Source organism: Pinus tabuliformis, chromosome 3_2, assembly GCF_031772625.1.
Source record: "Pinus tabuliformis cultivar Carrire ecotype Pingquan chromosome 3_2, CPIR1, whole genome shotgun sequence".
NCBI classification, from domain to species: Eukaryota; Viridiplantae; Streptophyta; class Pinopsida; order Pinales; family Pinaceae; genus Pinus; species Pinus tabuliformis.
This window is the reverse complement of record NC_142302.1, coordinates 270,319,162-270,337,277: the sequence shown is the minus strand read 5'-3', so window position 1 is coordinate 270,337,277 and position 18,116 is coordinate 270,319,162.

The following is an 18,116-nucleotide window of genomic DNA, read 5'->3' as shown; positions in this document are numbered from 1 at the left end:
AGTCTCTCTCATAGGCTTGCCTACTAGCATCCAGAGACCCAATTTACCAGTGTTATGCCAGTGACCACGGGATTTGAGCCACTTTTTCAAGCCCAGATCCTAGGTCACTGCCTATAATGGAATGACAACTTAAGATCAGTTAAAGAACAGGGAAACAATGATGAAAAATAAATAAGTTAAACAAGACCTTAATCAGATCCCTACTAGCCATGACAGGCATTTCGTCAAACATGTCACAATCATGTAATCTACAGGTGTAACCAATAAAATTAAACATAGGGATATTGTACTTATCTGAGAATCGCTAAGAACCATTGTTTCCTCATGCCATTTACTGCATTACCATCTATTAGTCCATAGATACATTATCCATTCATTTACAAGAAAAAACATGTTGAGAGTCATACATAGATGCTATCATAAAACACACATATAACCAACATAATGACAACATAAATAATCATGAAATTACAGCCATATAAACCACATATAATCCATCAAAATGCTCATAGAAATACAAGGAGAAATAACCTTTCATTAATGATGCAAAAACCAAACCCAGGATGGGACTTCCATGCTCCACCTAAACATAGAATGACGGAGCCAAATCTCTCTTCATTCATTCACCCATGTGCCATATTCCAAACATGAATGTGCGACTCAAACTAAAAGAACCAACTGGGGCATACTGAGGTTAAACCATCTCACCCTCATCAATAGAAACTAGGCTTTACCGTAATCCATCCCGAATCACTAGGCCAACACAATGAACACATCAAAACATGCTTTACAGTGATCTCCACCTGATCACTAGGCAAAACAATCATGGATGCCACTAGATTTCTCCACCTACACCGTGAGGGATTTTCCTATCTCCTAGTCTCTCAGGCTTTACCGCAATCCAAACCCAGATCACTAGGCCCTAAACTGAGACCCACTCTCCTGGATTTACTGCGTATCCCAAACCTGGGATTACTAGGCCCAAGGGAGAGAAAACCACCTCTTGTCTTTATCGTATATTCTTCCATTCACTGACAAGGATTCCTAGGCCCACCGTGGAAACAAAATCATGGATTTACCACAACCCATAGTCTAGCTCAAGGGTCACTAGGCCAGTGGCTTTACCGTGATCCATAGTCTAGTTTAGGGACCACTAGGCCATGTGCTCTATCATTCAAAGATCCACCCCACTCAGCTTTGAATCCATTTGGCAATCTAGCTCAACAAAAACATGAGAACCCCATCACACCATGGCTATCTGGAAATGGAAAGGCTAGGCTGAAAACACTGTTACACCTTGCAGTACCCATGCCATAACAACAAAAGAACCACATGAAATACCATGCATGCCAAATCTAGCAAGGAAAATACACATGCAAATCGATACCTACAATGAGTCCTGTTGTAGTTGCTCGATCTTGCCTTTCCCTTCTTAATCTTTGCTTCCTCTTGACTTCTTTTCCTTTCTTGCTCCAATGCCAAGGTGCTCCAAGAAACTCTAAGTGTCTAAGAGTGAGTGAGAGAGAGAGAATAACGAGAGCTCCAAAACTAAATTGATCAAGCTTGCCAACTGATCCTCAAAAGTGTTTTTATCAATGAGGCCTCTATTTTCTTCATTTTCCATTATTTTCCTTCAATTTCCTCCTCACATGCAACCCATGACCTTTCACCTTCCCTTTCTCCTAATTTCCATTATTTTCATAAATAAATGTGCCAAAAATTCCATTTTACCTTTCCAAAGCCTTAGTCATTGCCTTTGCCAATTTCCTTAGCCATAATAAACCGAATCAACACCCACTAGGATGTTTCCCGAGCTATTCATCTTGGAATACATGTCCCATCATTGTGGCCTTCTATATATATTACATGGAATTTTCACCAGGGTTGTTACGCCCCCTAGATTTAGAGCTCCCACTTAAGGACTTATTTCTATTTCTTCTTTGGGAGCGCCCTCTTACAAATAAGGAATCTTTGTTTTGGTTCTCCATGTTTTTCCATCTCATCTCATCCAACAACAAGGATGAGACTATTTCATCAAATTTTGAGGTAGTTGCATTGCTACCTATGGAAAACGAGTTTGGTAGAGAACACAACAAATAATAACTGACTTACCATAGTATTGAAGGCGTTCAGATTCTCTATCACCAAGCCTCCATCCCTCATCCTCATGTTATATAGCTTCTTTTTCAAGACTAATTTATTTACCAAGTACTTATATGGATACAAAGCTCCTAACTTGTCCCATAAAACCTTTATTGTAGCTTCTCCTGAAACATTTAGTAATCTTGAATCTAAGACACATAGCCATATTGTGTTATTTACCTTTTATCTAGCTGGGTCCAGTCTTCTGCCTACATTTTCATTGGTTTAGTATCTGGATCCACAACAACCCATTGATCTTTATCCACCAACAAGCCCTCCATATTGAGCTTCCATAGCTCAAAAATATATCCATTTAATTTCTTGATCTCTATCTTTCCACTATTTTCCATTTGCTTTCACCGTGTTATCACCCTAAAATTTTTTGTTTCTAAACTTTGGAAAGTTTTCCTTGTTTCTAATCATAGCCTTATAATAGGTTTTGAGTCATATCATCTCAATAGTGTCATTCTCTTTTCCAAATAAAGTTTGACAGCCTCATTCCATGTCCTAGAAGCCTCACCATGTGTTTAGAAGTCATATCTCACATCATTTTGAAGAAATTTTGAAATTAGCTATGAATCCACGTTTTCATAGTGCAGACAGTGTAAAAAACGTGTTTTGCGCTACGAAATCACTGAACTAGGAGTTTTCGTAATGCGTTATGAAACCCCTGAAAAAGCCTGTTTCAGCATAAAAGACAGTGTTTTCTGTGTTTACTAGTCAACTTCCAAAAGGGTTTCTGAGCAGCTGAGAACTCAATTTTGAAAAATGAAAGAGGCTTTTCTTCCTAACATACTGAAATAAAAAATCCTCTTTCAGTTTCTTCAAATTAGTTCTGAGGTGGGAGGAATTTATGGTTAAACTTGCCCTATGAAACTGCTGAAGGTCAAGCTTTGTCTCTTGGTTTTAGCAGTCTTTCTCAAGATCAGTTTCTGGTCACAGGAAAAGGTATTTTGGAATTCTAAAGGAATTTTTTCTTCATTGAATCTCTAGATACAATAACCTATCTCACTTTCTTCATAAGTGTTATCAGTTGGGAGATACTAAGCTTTCTTTGAAACCCTAATTTCAGAGAACAATTTTTTTCCTGTTTTACACGTATTTTTCAAGGACAGATTCTGGACAGCTGGAGAAGTGTTTTAAAAAACAAAGAGAGGTTTTTGTTCTAGACAGAATGGACTACAAAAACCTCCTTCAGTTTCATAAAGTATGTCATGGATGATAAGATAAAGGCTCTGCCCCACGTGGCAATTTTCAAGGATCCTAAACCTAAAAACAGGGAAACATGTTCCCTAATTTCTAGGGTTTATCATGAGTAGTAAGGTGACAACGTGGGAGGCTTCATCAAATTCGACCTCATGAGGTTGCAGCTGTCAAAGAATGCATTCAATGTTTAATTAAGGTGGTTTAGTCATAATAAGGAGTTACACTCCTATTGTATTAGGTCTCTAGGACTATTAGTTAACAACTAGTTGTAATTAATAGTTTGTTTAAGTATCAATAGGTGTTAGGTCAAGTGAAATTCGAATATTCCTCATGATGGAGGAAGGAATATGAGCTTGTAATGAACTCTATATATGACAAGAGATGTAATGCACTAAAGGTGGGCAATTTTCAAAGAAACAAGCACATTGTGTTATTGTATGTGATTGTATGTATTCAGGTTAATACAAAGAGTTGGTTTCACTACTCAGGATTCAAAAAGGGTTTTAATGTTTGATTTTCCTCATGGATTCCTTCATATACTTACTTGCAGTGGTATAGACACATGTTACTTAGAATTAATTAATGGTGCTCTAACTTCCTTCATGTGTTTGTAGGCTGTGTTCTTTACATTATATCTTTGTTTTGCTTTTATGTTAAAACCCTCTATGCCCTGACTTCCATATGAAATTGATCTTACTGTTGTATTTGAAACACACTTTGACTCCATATCCCAATGGAAGTTTGTTAATTGGTATTTCAACCATTTATACATTGTTGTTCGAATTTTCAATAGAGTTAGCCATCTAATCTTCAAAGTAAAATCTTTAACCCAGTGAGAGAGCCCTCTTAGGTTGAGGAGGCTAAGCCTCAACCAAAATTTTGGTTTGAAATAGTTACTCAAAGTCTTCCTGATCAACAGCCTATCAGGGTTTGGATTTTGTGATAACACACTGCAAGAATCGATCCAGCAGATCTCCTACTGTAATAGGGGCTACCATAGGCCTAAGAAAAACCCCTCAGTTGCAAAGGCATCCCCTTGAAGCCAAAACTACTCTGATACTAAATGAAGGTTTTAACCCTGTACAAAATTACCTGCAAATGAATTCTTAAAAAACAAAATATATAATGGCAAGAACAAAAAATATACACAGAGGTTTTTCTCCTGGAACCCAAAACCAGGAAAACCAGATTGATTTTTAAATATATTCATTTCAATGTTACAATACCTTATATACATTCTAAAGCATTCATAAACCCCCAATCCATTCGCCCTGGATTAGAACATAATTTTAGTTCCCTTAACCAAATATACAACGTATCATGGGAAAAACCATGAGCAAGAGCATGGGCAAGTCCGCCCCACCACGAGTGGGTCACCTCTTTCTTTTTTTATCAGGACACCTAGACCTATTCATGCAAATAACATAACACATACCCAACATGAAAGAGCATGTAGTGGAGTGTGGAGTGTAGAGCGAAGGGAAGAGAAGAGAAGACATTACGATGATCCATGTGATTTTTGGTGTATGAATAGTGATGTGTATGTTATAGACATATTTGGGCACTGCAACCCCAATCACATATGTCTATAAACCAAGGGCTTATAAACCCATAAAAGTGTTGTTTCATACCCTAAAGGATCAAGGTCAACTGATTACATCATTTCCCAGAAGTTCTCCCTGAAAAAATGCTCAGAACTGGATCATCTCACCTGCTCCATGGCCAGGGTGCGATGCATCTCACCTTGTACACACGGGAGGTGCGATGCATACTAAAAAGGCCTTCTGTAGGGTGCGATGAGCGAGAATAGACAAATGGCAGAGACAATTTGCTAAGTGGATGATCAAGGAATCTTCTAGAAACTTCTCATATGACACTTGCCTCTCAGAATTCGCCCAGGGATGAGTAAGAGATCAATGAAATCTCCAAGTGGACTAAGAACTATCAGTGGAATGACACTAATCAAAAACCCAGAGCTAACTCACACCTCTGCAAATATCTCTATATGGATCCCTCATCTTAGAGATCTAGAGGCTAAGGGTTGGAATTAGGTAATTTGCAAAGAGGTGTTGCTAGTTTCTCTTTGAAGACATTATTGGGTGATCTTGCTTTGTGTGAGGTGAAGAGGGCATTCAAGCTGGGAGGATGGTGCTAGGTCAGACCAAGTGGTTGTAATCCTCTCTTTTATAACTTTTACTAATAAAGCTATTTGAGTTTTCCTCCATATTCTTGTGTATCTCTGAACATTGTGTTGTTATATGCATTTATATGGTCAATATATATCTGATCCTATATTGTTCATAGTGAAAGATCTCTATGCTTTGATGGTATTATGCTGATGTGAATCTACAGGTGCTCTTTGAAGCTGGACAAGTAAGGAAGCAGTGGCGAGATTCTATCAAAGGGGAAAGGAAACAAGCAAGGAGCCAAGCAGAAGACTGAGGTTGGTACTCTCTGCTTCTTTCTCATCTCTCTCTCGTAAAGGAAAAACAAGTGACTTTAATCTGTTTGTTTCTAAGATAGCTACCCGTGTTAGTGGGACTAGCAGCTCTGAATAGACACTAGATTTCCCGATAACAAAATGGCGAATCCGCTGGGGAGAGATTAGTTTGATTCATAAACCGCAGATGGAGCCTGAAGTCAAGTCAGCTAGCCTTCAAACTGCATTTGCTATGCAAGTGCAAAGTAGATCAACGTTGCTTCAGTCAATCTCTGGGTTTGTTTATGAACTAAAAAATTGACTTGCAAACATCCTAAGTGCCCTAGAGGTAGCTTGAGTAACCTCATTAGATCATCCCTATACTTTGTAGTTACTGACTATCATTTGCTCGGCCTAAATCCCTGGACTATACTGCAAATTGTGACCAAAAACCAAGTTAAAGTCTCGTTCCTTGACCATCGCACCCTCTCCTTTAGGAAATCTGGATGCATTGCACCTCCCGTGTGCAGTAGGTGGGATGCATCCCTGTTTCCATGTGTTACAGGTGCAATGATCAGACAAGACTAGATCTGCCTCCAGATTTTGGTTTTTTCTTCACTCTCTTCAGTTTTATTCAAGAGTTTTTGCTGTCTATGATCAATAGACCACTGTTGAAACCCCCTTCTTTGCATCATCCAACCTTTATTGTACAAATAATTGTGAATGTTTTTATGTATTGTGCGCCATTTACAGTTCTCTTTTACAAAGAAGTAGCTTGATTGAACTGTCGTCTTTTGATTTGGAAGTGTCGCAAGTGTCATTTTCAGTTAAAGAAAAGAATACTTCTCTTTTTGATAGTCGATTACACTATTACTCCTGTATTTGATCTGAATTTATAAGTATTTCAAGTGTCAAAAGCAGTTTTCAACTCAAATCGCAAAGTGTCGTCTTGCCTTCCTGTCGTTTTGAAAAGAAAATTGTTAGTACTGTCGCTTTGAAAGAAGAAATAATTCAGATTTGTATTTAGCATTCTTTTTGTCATTCACACATTAAGAAAGCGGAAAACAAATACATGCACGTGCATTTGCATTTAGACTGCTTGTTGATTTTGATTTAGGACAGTGCATCTAGTGTGTGCTCTTTGCTCTATGTTGAAAGGATTTCATTCTCTTTCCTTAGTAGCTAGGATTTTCATTGCAAAAAGAAGATTAAACGACTGTTTATCGTCTTATATTGAATTTTAGGAATTCTATATCTACATCACGCGGTGAACCTGAAAGGCAAACTTCTTAAGAAAGATAAACTGTAAAATAAATTTAATGAACATAAAAACGCTTTGGAACCTAACGCACAACATCTAGAAGTCTAGGCTAGAGACATATTCTGGCGTTGTAAAGCCTGGTAACTGTTGCTTTCATCGTAGGTTGGGTGATTCCTTCTCTTTGAGACGACAAGTGCCAGTACAGACTTGTGCTCCCACGTACTGTCGAGTATATATTGGGAGACCACAATAGGTTATATCCTTTTTCCTTAGGAAGCCATGTCTGCCGCCCTATTGATCGCAATGCACTGAACACAGCATTTGGGGAGATTGACTATCGTACTGTAAAAAGTTTTCTACAGTTTTGTGATTGGTTTAGTGTCTAGATTTCTAGAGTAGTCTCTTTCATTCCTTTTCAGACTCCTTAAAGGAAAAAGTCCATCTGAGCACTTGTCACTTCAGGCTCATTAAAAATCGAAGGCGAGTAGAGTCATCTTTAGCTTTTTCTCGACTCTTAAAAATTGAAAAAGCAAGTTGTGTCAAAGCGTCTAAAATTCATTTAATTCGGAATAACATTTTTCCCCTCTTATTTTGAGTTGATCGAATAATCCGCAATCGTGGAAGAAAGTCAATCAAAACCCTGTCGTTCGCGGAGACTGATGAGTCAACTGTTTTTTACTCTGGAAATGAAACCATTCCGGGCCAAGCGAACTCGTTTAACTGGGTCAAAGTCTCTTGGTTTGTTTGAAACTTGTGTTTCAACATCCTCTGAGACTTTGGTTACTCCAACCATTTCTGGTATCCCTGCCTCTACAGAAGAAGTTCCACAGTTACAAGAGGACATTGGGATTGATCCTAGTGTAACAGTAAACACTTCGATTCCTGAACCAGTTCCATCTAGAATTGATTCGAAAGGTGTTATCCCTCCAGCATTTGTCGCTGCAGAATCTATACCCTCTTATACCCTCTTCGGCACCAGAAATATTTTATGGACTTGACGGTCTGCCTCTTCCACCTGGATTGATTGCTATAGAAGAGATTACGGAGGATATCCCATCCAATATTCCATCTCATTTTGGGGCTGGGATCCACCTATATCCTTCTACTTCAGAAGTTAATACCCCTTCATCGGAAGTTCCTGTAGAATCGCTAAGAAGTCTTTTGGGTAGACTCGATATGTCTGGACAACCATCAACATCTAGGATTGTGTCATCCGATACAACGGTAGCAGAACCTCCTGCCACCACTCCAATGATGTTCGTTGGTATATCATCTGTCCCAACTAGCTCTCAACTGCTAGAAGGAGTTCACCCAGGGACTGTTTCGACAGTATGGTCTGTTCCCATTTTTTCATCCAGAATAGTACCTGGAATCTCTTATGTTGAATCTCAACAAATTGATCCTTCACAACAATATCAATTTGGGCAGTCTGGTCTCCAAAGGCCAATCATTCCTTTGAGTATTGGATTGCCGCCATATGGGGCGCACTACACCCTCTCATTGTTCCCTCTGGGAGAACAACCATATGAGAGTTCACAACCGAATTCAGGTCAAATTGGAATCACATCCAGCGGTTGGGTGCCAATACTGCCTCAACGACCAAGAGTTGTATACTCAATGCAACCGAGTCTACCTGTGTCGAATATCCCCACTACACCAGCTATTGTGACAGTGTTGCAAGTACAAGAATTGCCTGTTGTATCCCAACCTCAAGTTTCTTAGGTCGTTGTACAACAACCTCTTGTCTCTGCGACACAACCGCAATCGCCAATTAGTGGCTCCTTAACTGGAGCGACTCAGGCTCAAACGGGTATTATTACCCCTCATCTTGGTCAAATGTCCAGTATTGGGCAACAACAAATGGTTTCACAACCATGGCTGGTGCAACATCAACAACCACAATTCCAACAAGCTTACCAAGGACCTGAGCTACAAAACTTTGCAGGTAATGGGCAGCCGTATATTCAAAACGGTTATTACCAATCGTCTCAAATTAGTTATGCCCAACCACCTTATCAAATTTACCAGCATCAAATACATTATGCTGGTATGCAAAGACCCACTGCTCAGGCGATTCCATCTTATCCTGGGTACGCTTCGCCGAACCTGAATCAACAGTTGCCCTTCGTGGCAACTCTAGAGTTACCAGATCTAAATCGGCTAACGAACGATCCAATCGCTTATGCCCCTTGGTGGCCGGTGATTCCTCATAAGCTTCCGTTAGATATTCCTAAATTTAATGGAAATCCAGGTGAAGACCCGTCGAATCATGTGATGACCTTTCATCTGTGGTGTTTGTCCAACACTCTCAATGATGATTCGATTTGGCTTCACCTTTTTCAGCGAACGTTAACTGGTATGGCAACAAAATGGTACATCGAATTGTCTAGAGCTTCATTCGATAACTTCAGCGCCCTTGCCACAACCTTTTTAACCCATTTTCAATTACCAATAAGGTATGAAACAGGAACAAAGCTTCTTACCAATTTCAAGCAAACGACGACCACTCACATATTCGATCATATTCATGAATGGCGACGTCATCGTAAAATGGTAAAAACATATGTCCCTGATCAGCTACTAGCTGAATGGTTTATTAAGTCCTTGTTACCTTCTATTATAGAAGATGTGGCAAAGGGAGGAGTCGTCACTGAAGAGTAGGTCATGGCTCGTGCACAATATCTAGACTTGATCTATACTCAGTCTAGCACGCTCTATGACAAAATCCCTGATGCTCCAAGACCAGAATTTTCCGTTCCTCCTCCTAAATCAAACAAGGACTCTCATGCCGGCAATGGCATGATAGGTACGACAAGCACGAAATCGACAAAGGATGCATCTAAAAAAGCCCGTAAGGTTTCTGGTTAAGATGCAAATGAAGAACTTCTCACCTCAAAGGTTAATGCCGCGTCGACCGACAAAGGAAAAGAACCGAAGCAACCAGGGGGCAAGAAGAAAGGGAAAAGCAAAAAGAAGAAACAGGATGATTCATCTCCTGAAAAGTCTTATGAAAACCCTTCTGGGCAAAGGAAACCCCCTTCGGGGTGTCAGATATGCGATGAGGATCATCAGACGAGAGATTGTCCACATAGAGCTGAAGTTACGAAACTCTTTAAGAGTTCAGAAACCTCAGCAGTATTGACTGATCCGTTTCCAAACCCAGGAACCAATCTGGTTGCTAATGACAATGCATCCCCATCCCAAGTGCTTATGTTGTCCATTTCGAAACAACAAAATGATGCTTTGATATCAACAAGGAATAAAGATTACGGGAATCCACAGCTGTCGAACAACAAGGCTACTGATCAACCTAGTAGTTCGAAAACAACTTCGACCGAAGTTGTGCCACCCATCATTCCTGAGCTAATGATAAAGCCGCCAAAGGGAGTAGTACACAAATCGACATTTAATCCTTGTGCCAGAGCGGCACAAAATTATAATATAGTAGAGGACCTAGCCCAATCGCCATCCGCTATGTCGACACTTGAAGTACTGCAAAATTTCCCCTCCCAAAAGCAGGCTCTATTATCAGCAATAGGTGGGATTGACCCAGCAGATTCCAATCTTGTGGCCTTTAATCATAAAGGATATGAACCTCAGTTACCAGCTCAACTCGCTTTCCTCATTCAAGTGAAAGCCCTCAACAAAACTGTTCATCGAACAATTATTGATGAGGGGGCATCTACATGTATTATGTCAATGAGTTGCTGGAAAACTTTAGGCTCACCACCCTTGTCGCGATCGTCAATGAAATTAAAAGAATTTGATGGACGAACATACACTCCATACGGGATTTTAAGTAACTTGCAAGTCGAACTGGGGGGGGAAACAATAGAAATTGATGTTGAAGTTATCGATGGAAATCTCGATTATAACATCCTACTGGGAAGGCCTTGGATTTATGCTATGGCCACTGTTGTGTCGACATACTTCAGAAAGATTGCATTTCCCTTCCAAGGAGGAATTACAATCGTCGACCAACAAACATTTCTCCCCAACAGTTCACAAGTTACGGGAAGCATTCCAATGATCCATGGAAGCTCTCAATCGCTTCAAAATGTCGGAGTAGGCCTCCTAAAGGACACTGCCTTAATGGGTACTTTCGCCCTACTGCCTCTGAGTAATCTGGCGGAAGTGACCACGGTGGGAACCTACAATATGATATCTTCTATATCTAAAAGATTCAGAAGATTCCTGAACATTTTGTCAGCATGGATCATCGCCATTTTAGAAATATTGTAGAAATCAATTTTCTTGGCCTCGGAAGCAAACCCAAATCAACGCTCATCGAGTGTTTGGACATATAGGTCTAAAGGATATGGTACCTCTTCAGATCCTTGGTCACATGTACATTCTACAGACGAAGGAATCATTCAGTCAATAATGATAGGAGAGGCACCATGGGAATATTACCACCATTGTTCCCATCTTCCGGATTACCACGAAGATTATTCTCGAAACCTTAATCATCCTTCAGTTTTTTATTTTCTATCATATACTGTAAATACGGTGGATTATGAGGATATTTCTTTCACTGTGTCAACCTCATTAAAAAATGAAACAAATCCCTTTCCAAATCGAGTCTTTGATTATGATCTCGTAAAATCCAAGTCGAGTCTTTCAAAAATATCGAAAGTGAACCTTCATTTAATCCATCTTGTTGAATGCAATGAAGCTTCAGGGGCATGCACCTCGATTTGCGTCATTATGCTGGGGGCATGTGAACTTATAACAAGCATAGTTTCTCATTTCAAGCTTGTGTAAACATGAAACCGAATCTGAGCAGTTTTACGCAAAGCTCAAGCTCATTAAAAAATAAACCTAGCCACGAGCAGTTTTACGCGAAGTTCAAGCTTGTTAAAAAATAAACCTAGCAATGAGCATATGTTCCACCAGAGTTTAAGCTTGTTAAAAAATGAACCCACCTTCGGTAAATAACCAGTGCGATCGCATTATTATTAGCTTTTGAGCCTTGGTCGTGTTCTCACTATCACCTCCACTCTTTTTTTTAGCTGATCATACGCCTTCGTTTGATTGTTTACCCCTTTTGAGGAACAGCTGCGACAAGTGATCCTATTAGCCACCTTCTTTACACTGCCGTGATTGAAAAAATGGTTCCAAAAATTACCTGGAACCAGCTGCTATCCGAGAACATCACTCGTTCCTAAAAAAACGAGTCTCCTTTAAGCTCTTTTCATCTGACTCATAAAATATGAAAAGATTGCAGAGCAATTGGCCTCTCCAGCTTGTTAAAGTGATCGGAAGTGCCATCCCTCCTCTAGAATTTAATCTTTTTGGACCTGAGAAATTATTACACAAAAAGAGCGAGCGTTTGTCTTGTTCGGCTCGTTAAGACTATTGAAAAGTCATCCCTTTCGCATTGTTTTATACTTTTTCAGACTTAAGGGATTATATTACGAAAAAGGAATATTGGAGTTTCCTTTCTGTCTCTTTTCAGACTCTCTAAAATTGAAAAGAACCGAGTTATCCTTGTTGTTAAACTCGTTAAAACAATAGCGACAAACTTGTCCATTTAGACAAGAGCGAGTCTCCCTGTCGCTAGGCTCGTTAAAACATAGCGACGGGTTTGCTCGAAGGGAAAATTATAGAACAAGCATATGTTATCCTCCTCAAGCTTGACAAAAATAAAGAGGTACTGGTCAGAAATGACTCGGGAAAATTGGGAAGAAAACTTGAAGAAACTTTATTGGTAGCAGGTCACTCTTGAACATGACACTTTCACTCCATCACCATGATTGAGTCGGGTTGGGTTATTCCGTTCACCGGTCATATCACCATTAGTCCACCGTACCATCCACTTTTGGGGTTAATGCTACCAATCCATTTCAGTGTCGCTGATATGTTCAAGAGAAGTCACTCAGAGAATTCACTTACCCAGCTTGTGTCTCATCCGCTCCAATACCTTTACACTTCACTCTTTCATGACCGCCACCTTGAACCTTGTATCATCAGATCGTTTTCACCTCCACAAAATCATTTGCTCCGTTTTGTGTCGTAGATGTAGGATTCATTAAGGCCCTTCTACAACGGGTCACTTCTTGTCGACATCAGCTCATTATCCAAGAAGTTGGCCTAGGAACAATCCTTTCAATACTTTGAAGCTTGCATGCCTCAATGGCAAGTTTCTCACTTCCGGCGATAGGTTTACATTAATGGCCTTCGACCGAAAGATTTTGTGTGGTGTTTGACATCGACTCATGTATTCACACCACGTGAATTGTACTGCAGTACCTTGAGGGTCATCATCATCATCGGTGATTCCTCTCGCGCCTGTTAACAGCTTAATCATTGGCTGGTAATCAGGTGATGTCTTTCCATGTTCGACATCAGAACATCTTTTCACATGGACTGAATTATACTTTCAGGCGAATATTGAACGGGTTTTGAAGACCCTGGATCTAGTTTCATCCATCTAGGCTGCGATATATTCAAGAAAATAAAAACATCAAATGTACATCATTGCTGCACAGATAATCATCCAAACTAAGGGATGATGGCTCTACCAGAATCATTAGTCTGCACATAGACGGTTGTTTGTCCTATGTACATGAAAATGAATTTATAAAGCTGAGCATGGGAATTCTCACCTCAACTAGATCATGAAAATATTATGAAGATAATGTATTGTATTGTATCTTATTACAGGTCACCTTCCAGTTCGAAAAACCTCGGATCCTCATTATAAAGCATTTCACCCGACATCAAAAGATTTACGACCTCATGCTTTAGGGGGCAATTGTTATAGACATATTTGGGATGAGTAAGAGATCAATGAAATCTCCAATGGACCAAGAACTATCAGTGGAATGACACTAATCAAAAACCCAGAGCTGACTCACACCTCTGCAAATATCTATATATGGATCCCTCATCTTAGAGATCCGGAGGCTGGGGGTTGGAATTAGGTAATTTACAAAGAGGTGTTGCTGGTTTCTCTTTCAAGACATTGTTGGGTGATCTTGCTTTGTGTGAGGTGAAGAGGGCTTTCAAGCTGGGAGGATGGCATTGGGTCAGACCAAGTGGTTGTAATCCTCTCTTCTACGACTTTTACTAATAAAGCTATTTGAGTTTTCCTCCATATTATTGTGTATCTCTGAACATTGTGTTGTTATATGCATTTATATGGTCAATATATATCTGATCCTATATTGTTTACAGTGAAAGATCTCTATGCTTTGATGGTATTATGCTGCTGTGAATCTACGAGTGCTCTTTGAAGCTGGACAAGTAAGGAAGCAGTGGCGAGATTCTGTCAAAGGGGAAAGGAAACAAGCAAGGAGCCAAGCGGAAGATTGAGGTTGGTACTCTCTGCTTCTTTCTCATCTCTCTATCGTAAAGGAAAAACAAGTGACTTTAATCTGTTTGTTTCTAAGATAGCTACCCATCTTAGTGGGACTAGCATCTCTGAATAGACACTAGATTTCCCGATAACAGTGTATAAGTTTTTTGATGGGCCAGTGAAGTATCAGTGGAGAATTTGACTCATTAGTTATAGTTTTCTTGGTTGGGAACCTCTAAGTGATTTCCTTGGGGTTGTGAACCACTTAGAGTTGGTTGAAGGGTGATTAAACCACTGGGGTGATTGTTGGAAGGTTGTGAACCACTTATAAGGTGGAGACACTATGGTGCTTATTGTTGGAGGTAGTTGTGAACCACCTAAACAGTGTGCTCTAGATTCCTGTAGTGCGTGTCTTGAAAATCCAACTATGAACCACCCTTAGAGTGAGATCATACTCGTAAGACTTAGAAGACCTTCAATATGTCGAAGAGTGAAACCCTTTGATCTATTTGGAGAGCCAGTAGATTCATTGTGGTGCTTATTGTTGGAGGTAATTATGAACCACATGGACATTATTCTCTCTCTCATATGGTTGACTTGTATTGGTGTGTATTCCATTGAATTCTTAACTCCTTAGACTTTGGATCTGACTCAAGGGTGGTCAGCTGCAAGAAATATTGTAGCGTAGTTGTTCTATGGTCGGGTGGAGAGTTGAAGTCCTTCCCTCAATTTCTTTCCATTAATCAAATAAATGTATTTATTTTCATATATGTTACACCATGAATGAAGCATAATGTTTGTTACTTGTTATGACATTGTATGTAACAACAATGCTAATGGAGAAATGTGGTATTCCTATTTTTCTGTGACGAAATGTTGTATGTGAGTGTCTTCCTAGTTATGAGGGGCTCAAAGGCCTTAGTGGTTGCTGATAGGGACATACAGGTCTTTGTGTTTCTTGCTATGATCATGAAGTGTATAGCTATATTCATAGTCATGTATGGCTACTTGATGTGATTAGCTATAATGTCACAATGTGTGAATTCCATTATCCGATATGTTGTGAATATCATGGATCTCTAATCATTTAATATCGTTGATTGTATTTCCTAATAAAGGACTGAGAATGATTCAATGTATGATATACCATTGGATCTGATAGTGTTGTTTGAGATTCATTTTGTAGTTCTATATGATGTTGTTATATCTAAAGTTACACAACAGTATTAGTTATGGCTTATCTTTTTTCAATGCCTGATAATAGGTATGTTGATAGATTTATGGAATGTATTATCGTTATGTATAACATTTAGAACATTCAATGTTTGGATGAGGGTTTTATCCTTATAGAATTGGTGTTTTGAGAAACACCTCACTTCAAGGAAAACTCTGGTCAAGTCCCTTGGGTTCTCAGGATTTAGAAGTATAAGCATTGGAAAAGTCAGATTTTGTATCTAAATCCGATGGGTTATTTGAAGGATAATGTATCCGGGCCGAATATGTTTTAGGCCTTTGTCGTTTAGCTGATGTATCCAAGAATTTGGGCATTCCGCTAGTCTACACTCATGCATTTTTGGAAATCCACCAGATTTGAAATAGCTTGGATAATCCATAGTGAATTTGGTCAAGTGGCGATATCTGATGAAGGCCCCAGGTAATACCCTCCTCCCACATCTACCCAAGTAACTGGCCAATCGAGGTAAACATGTGATGAGAGGCCACTATGATATGATTTGACCAACTAAGTTATGTTAAGGAAGTGAAACTGGCGAAAACACACCATAGAGACCTTCAACATTAGTGTTAGGACCCTCAAGAACCATCACAACATTTTTTTCAACCAGCCCATGGGTCCCACTGATATTTTGGACCACTTGATCCCTTGTTGCTCCCATGCTATAGGCCTTCCAGTGTCCAAGAGGCTTCGACCGCTCTCATGGCAAGGCATGCCAATGTCTAGGGATTATTTTGCTCAGTGTTATGCCAACGTCCTCAGGATTTGAGCCACTTTTTTAGGCCTAGAGCCTAGGTCACTGCCCAGAATTGAATGACACCTTCAGAATAGTAAGATAACAGGGAAATTATAGTACAAATACAATTACTTTAACAAGACTTTGAATGGACCCCTACTAGCCATGACATGCATTTCATCAAACATATCACGAATATGTAATATATAGGAGTAAATAATAGATCTAAGCATAGGGGTCTCATACTTAGCTGAGAATCGCTAAGAAACATTGATGCCTCAACACATTAATTTCCATTTCATCCATTAGGTCATAGATACATTGTTCATTCATTTACAAGTAGAAACATGATGAGAGCCATACATAGATACTGTCATAAAATATATACATAACCTGCATGATAGCAAAAGAAATACCAAGGTAATCACAACCATATAATCCACACATAAACCAGTATAATACTTAGAAATACAAGGAGAAATAAGATCATATTGATGATGCAAAATCCAAACCCTGGATGGGACTTTTACGTTCCACATGACCATAGAATGGCTAAGCCAAATATCTCTTCAACCATTCACCCCCTTGTCATATTCCAAGCATGAATGTGGGATCTCATAGAACACATCAATCCAAAACCATTGAGGGCTTCCAGAGGCCATCCACCTCAACCCATAAAACAATGATTCCACCTCATAGTCGGACATCACAAAACCATCATCAGATTGGTCTCTATTCATGCCTTCCTGGGCTCCAGAGCGTTTGTCAAACTAAGGCTCCCAGGACTAGTAACTCAACCCACAACTTATTCTGGGCTTCAAGAGCGTTTGTCAAACCAGGGTTTCCGCGCTAGTAATTCAACCCACCAAGGGCTTTTAGAGCATTTGTCCAACCAAGGCTTCGAGGACTAGTAACTCAACCCAAGCTATTACAGGGCTTCCAAAGCGTTTGTCCAACCAGGGCTTCCAAAGTGTTTGTCCAACCAGGGCTTCCAAGACTAGTAACTCAACCCAAGCTAAGAAAACATGAGAACCAACCAAAACAAAATAAGGAAGTAAATCCAAAATCACCGTGGTTATCCAGGAAATTGAAAGGTTGGGAAAATCTACTGTCAATCTCAACCATCCTCCATGCCAATGATAGATCATGACCAATAAACCACATGCATTCCAAAAATAGTGAGGAAAACATACATGCAACTCGATACCTACAAGCAAAACCCATTTTAGTTGTTGATCTCGATGTCCTCTTGCGCTTTCCTTCTCTTCATTTGCCTTCTTTTTCCAAAAATCCAAGTGTACCATACCCTCCAAGCGCTCCAAGAAAACTCTAAGTATCCAAGAGTATGAGAGGGAGAGAAAATAATGAGATAGCTCCAAAACTGAATTGAAAAAAGTCTGTGTACTGATCCTCAGAAGCCTTTTTATGAATGAGGCCTCTATTTTCTTTATTTTCCATTATTTTCCTTCATTTTCCTCCTCACATGCAACCTGTGACTTTTCACTTCCCTTTTCTCCTAATTTCCATTATTTCCATAAATAAATGTGTCAAAAATGCCATTTTTCCTTTCCAAAGCCTTAACCATTGCCTTTGCCAATTTCCTTATCCATTAATAATCAAATGAACACCCACACTAGGATGTATTTCCCAACATTCAGCTGGGAATAAGTGTCCCATCAACTGTGGTTATTATTTTGACTTTATTAACTTTTATTACATGGCATTTTCACCAGGGCTGTTACGGAACCCTCGCCCTTGGGGGAACACCGTCCTCGGTGTTCAATAACACCTATAACCACAAAAATGTTGTAAGCAAAA